The sequence below is a fragment of the Triticum urartu genome, chromosome 5, assembly GCF_003073215.2.
Source record: "Triticum urartu cultivar G1812 chromosome 5, Tu2.1, whole genome shotgun sequence".
In the NCBI taxonomy this organism is placed as follows: domain Eukaryota; kingdom Viridiplantae; phylum Streptophyta; class Magnoliopsida; order Poales; family Poaceae; genus Triticum; species Triticum urartu.
This window is the reverse complement of record NC_053026.1, coordinates 381170290-381185402: the sequence shown is the minus strand read 5'-3', so window position 1 is coordinate 381185402 and position 15113 is coordinate 381170290.

Below are 15113 nucleotides of genomic sequence, written 5' to 3'. Positions count from 1 at the left end.
ATTGCATATGAAGGTAAAGGGAGGAGTTTGAGAGAGCAAACACAATGTTGACACGGAGATTTTTTATCCGTGGTTCCGATAGGTGGTGCTATCGTACATCCACGTTGATGGAGACTTCAATCCATGAAGGGTAATGGTTGCGCAAATCCACGGAGGGCTCCACCCACGAAGGGTCAACGAAGAAGCAACCTTGTCTATCCCACCATGGCCGTCGCCCATGAAGGACTTGCCTCACTCAGGTAGATCTTCATGAAGTAGGCAATCTCCTTGCCCTTACAAACTCCTTGGTTCAACTCCACAATCTTGACGGAGGCTCCCAAGTGACACCTAGCCAATCTAGGAGACACCACTCTCCAAGAGGTAACAAATGGTGTGTTGATGATGAACTCCTTGCTCTTGTTCTTCAAATGATAGTCTCCCCAACACTCAACTCTCTCTCATAGGATTGGATTTGGTGGAAAGAAGATTTGAGTGGAAAGCAACTTGGGGAAGGCTAGAGATCAAGATTTATGTGGTAGGAATGGAATATCTTGACCTCAACACAAATGTAGGTGGTTCTCTCTCAGAAAATGTATGTTGGAAGTGTAGGCATGTTCTGATGGCTCTCTCCATGAATGAAGAGTGGGTTGAGGGGTATATATAGCCTCCACACAAAATCTAACCGTTACACACAATTTACCAAACTCGCTAGGACCGAATCATGAAACTCGGTCAGACTGATTTAGTTCAAAATGTGAACGTTAGGATTTTCGGTGGGACCGACATGTCAACTCGGTGGGACCGATTTCTTTATGGTTAGGGCATAACGTAATCTCGGTGAGACCGACTACACAAACTTGGTGAGACCGATTTTGGTAATAGACTAACCAGAGAGTTGGTCAGGCAAACTCAGTGGGACCGAGTCGCTCATCTCGGTTGGACCGAAACGTTATGAAAGGGAAACAGAGTGTTTGCATTGCAATCTTGATGGGAATGATCGCTCATCTCAGTTTGACCGAAACGTTACGAAGGGAGACAGAGAGATTACAATCCCATCTCGGTGAGACCGAGATCCCTATCGGTGAGACTGAAAAGACTAGGGTTTCTGGCAGTGGCTATGTCAAGATAACTCGGTGGCGCCAGATAGAAAGTTTTGGTAGGGCCGAGTTTGACTTTTGGTTTGGGACATATGTGGATATTAGAAAGTAGTTGAGGGCTTTGAAGCATATCACTAAGCATTTTGAGCAAGAAACTCATTAAGAAACACCTCACCCCCTCTTGATAGTATTGGCTTTTCCTATGGACTCAATGTGATCTTGGATCACTGAAATGAAAAATGTAGAGTCTTATGATTTGAGCTTGAGCCAATCCTTTTGTGCTTAGCATTGTGAGGGGTCGAGTTTCTAATCCATGCCATGCCAATCATTGAGCTTTCCTAAAATATTTATCTTGAAATAGCATTAGCTCAATGAGCTATATGTTGTTAGGAATTACCAAAACCACCCAGGGATAGTTGCACTTTCATCATTCTTCTTGAAGTTCCCTTTCTTTTCCTTTGCCCTTTTTCTTAAAACTAGTGGTCTTGTCAACCATCAACACTTGATGCCTTTTCTTGATTTCTATCTTCGCTGATTTCAACATCGCGAAGAGCTCGGGAATCATTTTCGTCATCCCTTGCATATTGTAGTTTACCACGAAGTTATAGTAGCTTGGTGATAGTGACTAGAGAACTCTGTCAATCACTATCTTATCTGGAAGATTAACTCCCACTTGATTCAAGCGATTGTACTACCCAGACATTCTGAGTATATGCTCACCGGCTGAGCCATTCTCCTCCATCTTGTAGGCAAAGTACTTGTCAGAGGTCTCAAACCTCTTGACATGGGCATGAGTCTGAAATACATATTTCAACTCTTGGAACATCTTATATGCTCCGTGGCTTTCAAAACGTTTTTAAAGTCCTGGTTCTAAGCCGTAAAGCATGGTGCACTAAACCATCAAGTAGTGATACGTCTCCGACGTATCTATAATTTTTGACTGTTCCATGCTATTATATTATTCATCTTGGATGTTTTATATGCATTTATATGCTATTTTATATGATTGTTGGGACTAACCTATTAACCTAGAGCCCAGTGCCAATTTTTGTTTTTCCTTGTTTTTGAGTTTTACAGAAAAGGAATACCAAACGGAGTCCAATTGATGTGCCAATTTTTGATGATTTTTTATGGACCAAAAGAAGCCCCCGAAGTAAAAGAGTTGGGCCAGAAGAGTCCCGAGGCATTCACGAGGGTGGCGGGCGCGCCCTACCCCCTGGGCTCGCCCCCTGTCTCGTGGATGACTCGGAGACCCCCCCTGACATGAGACCGACGCCAAAAATTCCTATAAATACAAAAAACCCGAAAAGAAACCTAGATCGGGAGTTCTGCCGCCGCAAGCCTCTATAGCCACCAAAAACCAATTGGGACCCTGTTCCGGCAGCCTGTCGGAGGGGGGATCCATCACCGGTGGCCATCTTCATCATCCCGGCCCCTCTCCATGACGAGGAGGGAGTAGTTCACCCTCAGGGCTGAGGGTATGTACCAGTAGCTATGTGTTTGATCTCTCTCTCTCTCTCTCGTGTTCTTAATATGACACGATCTTGATGTATCGCGAGCTTTGCTATTATAGTTGGATCTTATGATGTTTCTCCCCCTCTACTCTCTTGTAATGGATTGAGTTTTCCCTTTGAAGTTAGCTTATCGGATTGATTCTTTAAGGATTTGAGAACACTTGATGTATGTCTTGCATGTGCTTATCTGTGATGACAATGGGATATTCACATGATCCACTTGATGTATGTTTTGGTGATCAACTTGTGAGTTCCGTGACCTTGTGAACTTATGCATAGGGGTTGGCACACGTTTTCGTCTTGACTCTCTGGTAGAAACTTTGGGGCACTCTTTGAAATTCTTTGTGTTGGTTGAATAGATGAATCTGAGATTGTGTGATGCATATCGTATAATCATACCCACGGATACTTGTTGTGACATTGGAGTATCTAGGTGACATTAGGGTTTTGGTTGATTCGTGTCTTAAGGTGTTATTTTACTATGAACTCTAGGGTTGTTTGTGACACTTATAGGAATAGCCCAATGGATTGATCGGAAAGAATAACTTTGAGGTGGTTTCGTACCCTACAATAATCTCTTCGTTTGTTCTCCGCTATTAGTGACTTTGGAGTGACTCTTTGTTGCATGTTGAGGGATTGTTATATGATCTAATTATGTTATCCTTGTTGAGAGAACTTGCACTAGCGAAAGTATGAACCCTAGGCGTTGTTTCAACGCATTGCAATACCGTTTGTGCTCACTTTTATCATTAGTTACACTATAAAAAAAGACACATCCATGACATTTTGGGTCGAACGAAATTTTTTTCTGTCATACTTATGACACTTCTATGACGATAATTGTGACAAAACCCGGTATCATCATAGATGTGGTGGGCTCCTACTATGACAAAAAATTATGACAGAAAATGGGCTTTTTGTCCTGGGCGGGCCGGAGACGCAGCTGCATGACATTCTTTGGGCCGTCCATGACGGAAAAAACCATGGTAGAAGCGAGGGTGAGGAAAATATCGGGGTGTTCCCGGTTACGGTGGGTGGCCGGGGCCGAGCGATGCGCGTTTCTCTCGTACAAGCATGCGCGTGGGTGCGAGGCGTTGGGCTCTAACTGAACCGAGCGAGGCGTTCGCCTACTGAACCTGAGCGATTGCACTGCAGGCTACGCGTTACTGAACCCGAGCGATCGATCGATGGCTATTAACTGAACCCGATCGAGCGATTCCTTCGCTACTGCTGCTAACTGAAGCCGATCGATGCTCCCTCTAGATGAACAGTGAGGGGTTTGGATGAACAGTTCCCGGTGGGGGTGGATGAACAGGACCCCATGGTGTTGCCTCTGGATGAACATGACACCGATCGATCGAGCCGGTTGGGGCTGGATGAACAGGACCCCATGGAGGGCTGGATGAACAGGACCACCCCGTAGAGGGCTGGATGAACAGTAGACGGCGGAGGGCTGGATGAACAGTAGCCCGTGAAGGGGTGGTTGAACAGGAGCCCATGGAGAGGGATGGTTGAACAGTAGCCGGTGGAGTAGCGCGCGGTGGAGGCTTGATGAACAGGATCCCGTGGATGAACAGTCGCAGGTGGAGGCCGGAGGAGGTCGACGGTGGATGAACAGTAGCCCGTGGAGGCTGGAGGGGGTCGACGGTGGAGATGAACAGTATCCCGTGGTGTCCCGTTTTGCGGTACGCCACACCCCTCCCGATGAACAGGACCCCCGTTTCGACCGTAGCACTCCAGCACAAGTCCGTTTCCTCCATTTTGCGGTACTCCACACCATTCCTGATGAACAGGACCCCCGTTTCGACCATAGGAGGTCCGTTTCCTCCGTTTTGCGGTACGCCAGACCCCTCCCGATGAACATGATCCCATTTCGACCGTGGCCGGTCGAACACAAGGCCGTTTCCTTCGTTGTACGGTACGCCAGGCCTCGTTTCCATCGGCTGTTCCGTCCAAGCCCTCCCGATGAACACGACGACGCATTCCGTTCCGACCCAGCCGGTTGGCTCCCCATGAACATGACGACGACACTGTTTCTCCGTTCCGGCCCAGCCATGTAACGAGCCCTGGCCGTACGTATGCATGAGTAGGCGTTCGAGACCCTGCCCGTATGTACGTACGTGGCCGTATTTTCTTTCTTGCACACTGGCCGCTGTACGTACGTGTACATACTACATGCGCGCCTCTACTACGACACGTGCGCGCCTCTACATGGACCAGTATGTACATACACGTTCGTGACCAGAATGACAACGCTACGTACGCTTCGACCAAGTGGGTCCCGACTGTTAGGCACTTCCTTGCGTGTGAAGATGTAGCTGGTGGGTCCCAGTAGTCAGGGGGGCAAATCGGTTTTTTTGCTCGGACGCACTTCCTTGCGTGCGAAGATGTCGTTGGTAGGTCCCAGCAGTCAGGGGGAAACATTTTTTCGCGAAATACGATTGCCCGTCCGGTGGGTCCCTGCTGACAGGTGGAGGAATCATTATTTTTGTGTAATAAGGAGGCACTTCCTTGCTTCGGCCGTGGACCCAGCTGTCAGCCTCTCCACATACAGTCCACGTCCGATGGAAGCCGTTCCTTGACCACGTTGACCACGCCGCGCCGAGAGCACCACGGCGGTGGCTTACAATGAGGCCTAGGAAGGGGACGACATGGAGCCAGGGAAGACGCGGTAGTGGATGCCCATGCGTAGAGGAGTATGAGGGTTCACTGGTTCGCTGCGGTGTGAGGCTGTCGTCGCCACAGAATAACAAGGGGTGTGGGTGAGTAGAGTGATGGCCTGGCCAGCGTGGGAGTAGTAGGGGGCGGTGAGGCCTCCGCTGCATCGCAGTCGACCACGGGAGGCAGGAGCACGAGGCACGACCAGCGCTGGTTTGGGCGGCTAGAGCAAGAAGACCAGATGTTGAAGAAGCACTACAGCCGTTGGATGGACATCGTACGGTCACTGGAGCTAGAATCATGCATATTGACTAAGTTGACAAAGCCCTTCGTACCCGTCAACTTACTAGGCCCACAAGTCAGCCTCCCACTATACTGGGTCCCAGCTAGCAGGGGGAGTATTCATTTTTTGTGTGTAATAAGGAGGCACTTCATTGCGTGCGAAGATATAGCTGGTGGGTTCGAGCTGTCAGCGGCGATAAAGTTTTTTCGTGAAATACAAAGGCCCTTTTGGTGGGTCCCAGATGTCAGGTGGAGGAATCATTATTTTGTGCGTAATAAGGAGGCATTTCCTTGCGTGCGGCCGTGGACCCAGCTATCAGCCTCTCCATGTACAGTCCACTTCAGATGCATGTCGGTCGCTGACCACGTTGACCAGACCGCGCCGAGAGCACCAGGGCGATGGACGACGGCGAGGCCTAGGAAGGGAACAACATGGAGCCAAGGAAGACTCGGCAGTTGTTTCCCACGCGGAGGGGAGTACGACTGTACGAGGGTTTACTGGTTCGTCTGTCGTCGCCGAAGAATAACAGCAGGTGTGGGTGAGTAGAGGGATGGCTAGGTCAGTGATGGGGGTACGGTGGGGCGGTGAGGCCTGCGGGACAGCACAGCCGACCGCGGGGAGGAGGGAGTAGGCAGTCCCGCCGGCGCTTGTTTGAGCGGCTGGAGCAGGAAGAGCAAAGATTGAAGAAGCACGACGGCCGTTGGATGGACATCCAACAGTTAGTGCTTGTGTGTCAACCTTTTCTTTAGGAAAGCCTCAAATCTATGGAAAACAACATACAACCCATCTGCCATTATTTCTAATAATTTACAGCTCAGTTGCTAATTCTTAAGGTTTTTTTGAAGCCCATATTCTTTTTGTTAGCATTACAACCCATATTGTGGCCACGGTTAAAAAATTATACGAAAATTTGCATATTTTGGTGCGGTCCGAATTGTTTTTAATCCCGAAATTTCGAGTCACATACAAACTGATTTAAAAAATAATGTATATCAGTATAAAATCCAACAAATTGTCCACGCATAAAAATCAATGCAATTTAAAATATCGAGATGAAAAAAAGAAATTTGAAACTAATTACCGGTTTGATGTGTTTTAAAAATGTACATCCCATTTCTCATTACTGATAGGCAATTTTCTCGGCCAGCCGAATGAAGCTCTCCTCGTCTTGAAAGATTTGTAGCCCAACAGGCCTGACAAAGCGACTTACTTGGCAAATCACAAAAAACCCGGGCTAGCCATTTTCAGAAAGAAAAAAACTACTGGGTTGGTCTATGGTAAACATAAAAGAGAAGGCTGTCTAGACTGGCCAGAGTGCCCCGCACGGCCCAGTTGACACCCTGCTTCCGTCTCAAAAACAAATTAGATAAATGCCACTCCAATTATGGCGATTCATAAAAATGCCACTGCATTTTCCAAACTTTGAAAAATGCCACTGCAATTTTTGCAAACTTTGGAAAATGCCACTGTAATTTGCAAACTTTGAAAACGCCACTCCAGACTTCGAAAAATGCCACTGGAAATGGCATGAAATGGCATTTTTCAAAGTTTGGAAATTGCAGTGGCATTTCTCGGAAACACCAGATTTGGAGTGGTATTTATCAAATTAACCTAAAACAAAAATAACTGGGTGAGCTACTGTGTCCCTGGTGTCAGCCGCTCGTTGTGCAATTCTCTCGTTTATTGACTACGTTGACAATGGCATGGGACCCAGATGTCAGAAATCTATTAGGAGGAGCCATTTTCTTATTGGCTTGAAATAAGGAGGCACTTGCTTACGTACTGCCATGACCTTGACGGGCCCCTGCTGTCATCCTCTCCACATATAATCATCTCCTAATTGTGTACGCGTCAACTTGGTAGGCCCACAAGTCAGCCTCTAAACCCGTGGAGGACAAATACAACCCATTTATATAAAAAAATAACAGCCCATTCCATACATTCAAATGGAAAGTTCAACATTCAGAGCAAAGTAACAGGCCTGATCCACATATAGAGTACTGAACTTCCACGTTGACAACCATCATACCCAAGTTAACTATCTACTCCCACTAATACTCTAGTAGCGTACAAGTACTAACTTACTCTTAGCTAACTAGACGATGCCGGCCGCCATCTGCGGTACACGCTAAACGCCGGCACCGGCGTCCTCCGCCTCACCGGACTTGCCAGAGGTGCGATAGGGCGCGTTGCTCGCGTGCGTTGGCCCTTTCCATGCCAGCGTGGTCCACCGAAGCTTCGGCTTCTAAGAGGGAAACCCACTTGACGAGCTGGTAGTAAAAAATCAGCGTTGCGAACGCGTGCATGCCCGATAGCCTCCAGGGCTATTTGCCGGGCGCCAGCCTCCACGTAGTCGGCCCAGTTGCGGGCGCTCTGCTCACGACTCAGAGCGTCGGTGCGCTACTGCTCCATGTCCCGCTGGTGGCGCAAATCCAATACGCTGCTCCTCTGCCAGGCGGTCGCGCTCCAACAACTCCTCATAGTCCGCATTGCCATCTAAAGACCGATTGTAACGCCCTGGACACACCCGCCGGTGGTCGTTACTCCTGGCGGGATCTAGACTGGCCCCACAAATCAATATTAGTCTTTTCTACGCACTTTTTCCTCACTCGTGCGCACCCGGGAGCTACTTCCCGGTCGGTCACCCATCCTGAAACTACTCCAAGCTGAGCATGCTTAACTTTGGAGTTCTATCCGAATGGGCTCCTAGAAAAGAAGGAATTCCTTATTGATATGAGTAGTCTATCATCCCTAATAAGCCAGGCTATCACATACACCCCACTCAGAGGAACCGACGTCCTCGTCGGGCCACAGGAACGTTCCCTCTTAGCACATACGTCTGTGCATCCAGTCCGGTACATGTGTCATGCCGTGTGCCATGATGGGTCACAAACGTCATGAACAACATGACTGCACACCTATCCGCAAACATCCATGTAACCATGAGAACCTGGCTCTGATACCAACTTGTAACGCCCCGGACACACCTACCGATGGTCGTTACTCCTGGCGGGATCTAGACTGGCCCCACAAATCAATACTAGTCTTTTCTATGCACTTTTTCCTCACTCGTGCGCACCCGGGAGCTACTTCCCGGTCGGTCACCCATCCTGAAACTACTCCAAGCTGAGCATGCTTAACTTTGGAGTTCTATCACACATACTTGGTATATGTGATAGCCTGGCTTATTAGGGATGATAGACTACTCATATCAATAAGGAATTCCTTCTTTTCTAGGAGCCCATTTGGATAGAACTCCAAAGTTAAGCATGCTCATCTTGGAGTAGTTTCAGGATGGGTGACCGACCGGGAAGTAGCTCCCGGGTGCGCACGAGTGAGGAAAAAGTGCATAGAAAAGACTAGTATTGATTTGTGGGGCCAGTCTAGATCCCGCCAGGAGTAACGACCATCGGTAGGTGTGTCCGGGGCGTTACAAGTTGGTATCAGAGCCAGGTTCTCATGGTTACATGGATGTTTGCGGATAGGTGTGCAGTCATGTTGTTCATGACGTTTGTGACCCATCATGGCACACGGCATGACACATGTACCGGACTGGATGCACAGACGTATGTGCTAAGAGGGAACGTTCCTGTGGCCCGACGAGGACGTCGGTTCCTCTGAGTGGGGTGTATGTGATAGCCTGGCTTATTAGGGATGATAGACTACTCATATCAATAAGGAATTCCTTCTTTTCTAGGAGCCCATTCGGATAGAACTCCAAAGTTAAGCATGCTCAGCTTGGAGTAGTTTCAGGATGGGTGACCGACCGGGAAGTAGCTCCCGGGTGCGCACGAGTGAGGAAAAAGTGCGTAGAAAAGACTAATATTGATTTGTGGGGCCAGTCTAGATCCCGCCAGGAGTAACGACCACCGGCGGGTGTGTCCAGGGCGTTACAATCGGTCTTTAGATGGCAATGCGGACTATGAGGAGTTGTTGGAGCGCGACCGCCTGGCAGAGGAGCAGCGTATTGGATTTGCGCCACCAGCGGGACATGGAGCAGTAGCGCACCGACGCTCTGAGTCGTGAGCAGAGCGCCCGCAACTGGGCCGACTACGTGGAGGCTGGCGCCCGGCAAATAGCCCTGGAGGCTATCGGGCATGCACGCGTTCGCAACGCTGATTTTTTACTACCAGCTCGTCAAGTGGGTTTCCCTCTTAGAAGCCGAAGCTTCGGTGGACCACGCTGGCATGGAAAGGGCCAACGCACGCGAGCAACGCGCCCTATCGCACCTCTGGCAAGTCCGGTGAGGCGGAGGACGCCGGTGCCGGCGTTTAGCGTGTACCGCAGATGGCGGCCGGCATCGTCTAGTTAGCTAAGAGTAAGTTAGTACTTGTACGCTACTAGAGTATTAGTGGGAGTAGATAGTTAACTTGGGTATGATGGTTGTCAACGTGGAAGTTCAGTACTCTATATGTGGATCAGGCCTGTTACTTTGCTCTGAATGTTGAACTTTCCATTTGAATGTATGGAATGGGCTGTTATTTTTTTATATAAATGGGTTGTATTTGTCCTCCACGGGTTTAGAGGCTGACTTGTGGGCCTACCAAGTTGACGCGTACACAATTAGGAGATGATTATATGTGGAGAGGATGACAGCAGGGGCCCGTCAAGGTCATGGCAGTACGTAAGCAAGTGCCTCCTTATTTCAAGCCAATAAGAAAATGGCTCCTCCTAATAGATTTCTGACATCTGGGTCCCATGCCATTGTCAACGTAGTCAATAAACGAGAGAATTGCACAACGAGCGGCTGACACCAGGGACACAGTAGCTCACCCAGTTATTTTTGTTTTAGGTTAATTTGATAAATACCACTCCAAATCTGGTGTTTCCGAGAAATGCCACTGCAATTTCCAAACTTTGAAAAATGCCATTTCATGCCATTTCCAGTGGCATTTTTCGAAGTCTGGAGTGGCGTTTTCAAAGTTTGCAAATTACAGTGGCATTTTCCAAAGTTTGCAAAAATTGCAGTGGCATTTTTCAAAGTTTGGAAAATGCAGTGGCATTTTTATGAATCGCCATAATTGGAGTGGCATTTATCTAATTTGTTTTTGAGACGGAAGCAGGGTGTCAACTGGGCCGTGCGGGGCACTCTGGCCAGTCTAGACAGCCTTCTCTTTTATGTTTACCATAGACCAACCCAGTAGTTTTTTTCTTTCTGAAAATGGCTAGCCCGGGTTTTTTGTGATTTGCCAAGTAAGTCGCTTTGTCAGGCCTGTTGGGCTACAAATCTTTCAAGACGAGGAGAGCTTCATTCGGCTGGCCGAGAAAATTGCCTATCAGTAATGAGAAATGGGATGTACATTTTTAAAACACATCAAACCGGTAATTAGTTTCAAATTTCTTTTTTTCATCTCGATATTTTAAATTGCATTGATTTTTATGCGTGGACAATTTGTTGGATTTTATACTGATATACATTATTTTTTAAATCAGTTTGTATGTGACTCGAAATTTCGGGATTAAAAACAATTCGGACCGCACCAAAATATGCAAATTTTCGTATAATTTTTTAACCGTGGCCACAATATGGGTTGTAATGCTAACAAAAAGAATATGGGCTTCAAAAAAACCTTAAGAATTAGCAACTGAGCTGTAAATTATTAGAAATAATGGCAGATGGGTTGTATGTTGTTTTCCATAGATTTGAGGCTTTCCTAAAGAAAAGGTTGACACACAAGCACTAACTGTTGGATGTCCATCCAACGGCCGTCGTGCTTCTTCAATCTTTGCTCTTCCTGCTCCAGCCGCTCAAACAAGCGCCGGCGGGACTGCCTACTCCCTCCTCCCCGCGGTCGGCTGTGCTGTCCCGCAGGCCTCACCGCCCCACCGTACCCCCATCACTGACCTAGCCATCCCTCTACTCACCCACACCTGCTGTTATTCTTCGGCGACGACAGACGAACCAGTAAACCCTCGTACAGTCGTACTCCCCTCCGCGTGGGAAACAACTGCCGAGTCTTCCTTGGCTCCATGTTGTTCCCTTCCTAGGCCTCGCCGTCGTCCATCGCCCTGGTGCTCTCGGCGCGGTCTGGTCAACGTGGTCAGCGACCGACATGCATCTGAAGTGGACTGTACATGGAGAGGCTGATAGCTGGGTCCACGGCCGCACGCAAGGAAATGCCTCCTTATTACGCACAAAATAATGATTCCTCCACCTGACATCTGGGACCCACCAAAAGGGCCTTTGTATTTCACGAAAAAACTTTATCGCCGCTGACAGCTCGAACCCACCAGCTATATCTTCGCACGCAATGAAGTGCCTCCTTATTACACACAAAAAATGAATACTCCCCCTGCTAGCTGGGACCCAGTATAGTGGGAGGCTGACTTGTGGGCCTAGTAAGTTGACGGGTACGAAGGGCTTTGTCAACTTAGTCAATATGCATGATTCTAGCTCCAGTGACCGTACGATGTCCATCCAACGGCTGTAGTGCTTCTTCAACATCTGGTCTTCTTGCTCTAGCCGCCCAAACCAGCGCTGGTCGTGCCTCGTGCTCCTGCCTCCCGTGGTCGACTGCGATGCAGCGGAGGCCTCACCGCCCCCTACTACTCCCACGCTGGCCAGGCCATCACTCTACTCACCCACACCCCTTGTTATTCTGTGGCGACGACAGCCTCACACCGCAGCGAACCAGTGAACCCTCATACTCCTCTACGCATGGGCATCCACTACCGCGTCTTCCCTGGCTCCATGTCGTCCCCTTCCTAGGCCTCATTGTAAGCCACCGCCGTGGTGCTCTCGGCGCGGCGTGGTCAACGTGGTCAAGGAACGGCTTCCATCGGACGTGGACTGTATGTGGAGAGGCTGACAGCTGGGTCCACGGCCGAAGCAAGGAAGTGCCTCCTTATTACACAAAAATAATGATTCCTCCACCTGTCAGCAGGGACCCACCGGACGGGCAATCGTATTTCGCGAAAAAATGTTTCCCCCTGACTGCTGGGACCTACCAACGACATCTTCGCACGCAAGGAAGTGCGTCCGAGCAAAAAAACCGATTTGCCCCCCTGACTACTGGGACCCACCAGCTACATCTTCACACGCAAGGAAGTGCCTAACAGTCGGGACCCACTTGGTCGAAGCGTACGTAGCGTTGTCATTCTGGTCACGAACGTGTATGTACATACTGGTCCATGTAGAGGCGCGCACGTGTCGTAGTAGAGGCGCGCATGTAGTATGTACACGTACGTACAGCGGCCAGTGTGCAAGAAAGAAAATACGGCCACGTACGTACATACGGGCAGGGTCTCGAACGCCTACTCATGCATACGTACGGCCAGGGCTCGTTACATGGCTGGGCCGGAACGGAGAAACAGTGTCGTCGTCATGTTCATGGGGAGCCAACCGGCTGGGTCGGAACGGAATGCGTCGTCGTGTTCATCGGGAGGGCTTGGACGGAACAGCCGATGGAAACGAGGCCTGGCGTACCGTACAACGAAGGAAACGGCCTTGTGTTCGACCGGCCACGGTCGAAATGGGATCATGTTCATCGGGAGGGGTCTGGCGTACCGCAAAACGGAGGAAACGGACCTCCTATGGTCGAAACGGGGGTCCTGTTCATCAGGAATGGTGTGGAGTACCGCAAAATGGAGGAAACGGACTTGTGCTGGAGTGCTACGGTCGAAACGGGGGTCCTGTTCATCGGGAGGGGTGTGGCGTACCGCAAAACGGGACACCACGGGATACTGTTCATCTCCACCGTCGACCCCCTCCAGCCTCCACGGGCTACTGTTCATCCACCGTCGACCTCCTCCGGCCTCCACCTGCGACTGTTCATCCACGGGATCCTGTTCATCAAGCCTCCACCGCGCGCTACTCCACCGGCTACTGTTCAACCATCCCTCTCCATGGGCTCCTGTTCAACCACCCCTTCACGGGCTACTGTTCATCCAGCCCTCCGCCGTCTACTGTTCATCCAGCCCTCTACGGGGTGGTCCTGTTCATCCAGCCCTCCATGGGGTCCTGTTCATCCAGCCCCAACCGGCTCGATCGATCGGTGTCATGTTCATCCAGAGGCAACACCATGGGGTCCTGTTCATCCACCCCCACCGGGAACTGTTCATCCAAACCCCTCACTGTTCATCTAGAGGGAGCATCGATCGGCTTCAGTTAGCAGCAGTAGCGAAGGAATCGCTCGATCGGGTTCAGTTAATAGCCATCGATCGATCGCTCGGGTTCAGTAACGCGTAGCCTGCAGTGCAATCGCTCAGGTTCAGTAGGCGAACGCCTCGCTCGGTTCAGTTAGAGCCCAACGCCTCGCACCCACGCGCATGCTTGTACGAGAGAAACGCGCATCGCTCGGCCCCGGCCACCCACCGTAACCGGGAACACCCCGATATTTTCCTCACCCTCGCTTCTACCATGGTTTTTTCCGTCATGGACGGCCCAAAGAATGTCATGCAGCTGCGTCTCCGGCCCGCCCAGGACAAAAAGCCCATTTTCTGTCATAATTTTTTGTCATAGTAGGAGCCCACCACATCTATGATGATACCGGGTTTTGTCACAATTATCGTCATAGAAGTGTCATAAGTATGACAGAAAAAAATTTCGTTCGACCCAAAATGTCATGGATGTGTCTTTTTTTATAGTGTAACTAATGATAAAAGTGAGCACAAACGGTATTGCAATGCGTTGAAACAACGCCTAGGGTTCATACTTTCGCTAGTGCAAGTTCTCTCAACAAGGATAACATAATTAGATCATATAACAATCCCTCAACATGCAACAAAGAGTCACTCCAAAGTCACTAATAGCGGAGAACAAACGAAGAGATTATTGTAGGGTACGAAACCACCTCAAAGTTATTCTTTCCGATCAATCCATTGGGCTATTCCTATAAGTGTCACAAACAACCCTAGAGTTCATAGTAAAATAACACCTTAAGACACGAATCAACCAAAACCCTAATGTCACCTAGATACTCCAATGTCACAACAAGTATCCGTGGGTATGATTATACGATATGCATCACACAATCTCAGATTCATCTATTCAACCAACACAAAGAATTTCAAAGAGTGCCCCAAAGTTTCTACCAGAGAGTCAAGACGAAAACGTGTGCCAACCCCTATGCATAAGTTCACAAGGTCACGGAACTCACAAGTTGATCACCAAAACATACATCAAGTGGATCATGTGAATATCCCATTGTCATCACAGATAAGCACATGCAAGACATACATCAAGTGTTCTCAAATCCTTAAAGAATCAATCCGATAAGCTAACTTCAAAGGGAAAACTCAATCCATTACAAGAGAGTAGAGGGGGAGAAACATCATAAGATCCAACTATAATAGCAAAGCTCGCGATACATCAAGATCGTGTCATATTAAGAACACGAGAGAGAGAGAGAGAGATCAAACACATAGCTACTGGTACATACCCTCAGCCCTGAGGGTGAACTACTCCCTCCTCGTCATGGAGAGGGGCCGGGATGATGAAGATGGCCACCGGTGATGGATCCCCCCTCCGACAGGCTGCCGGAACAGGGTCCCAATTGGTTTTTGGTGGCTATAGAGGCTTGCGGCGGCAGAACTCCCGATCTAGGTTTCTTTTCGGGTTTTTTGTATTTATAGGAATTTTTG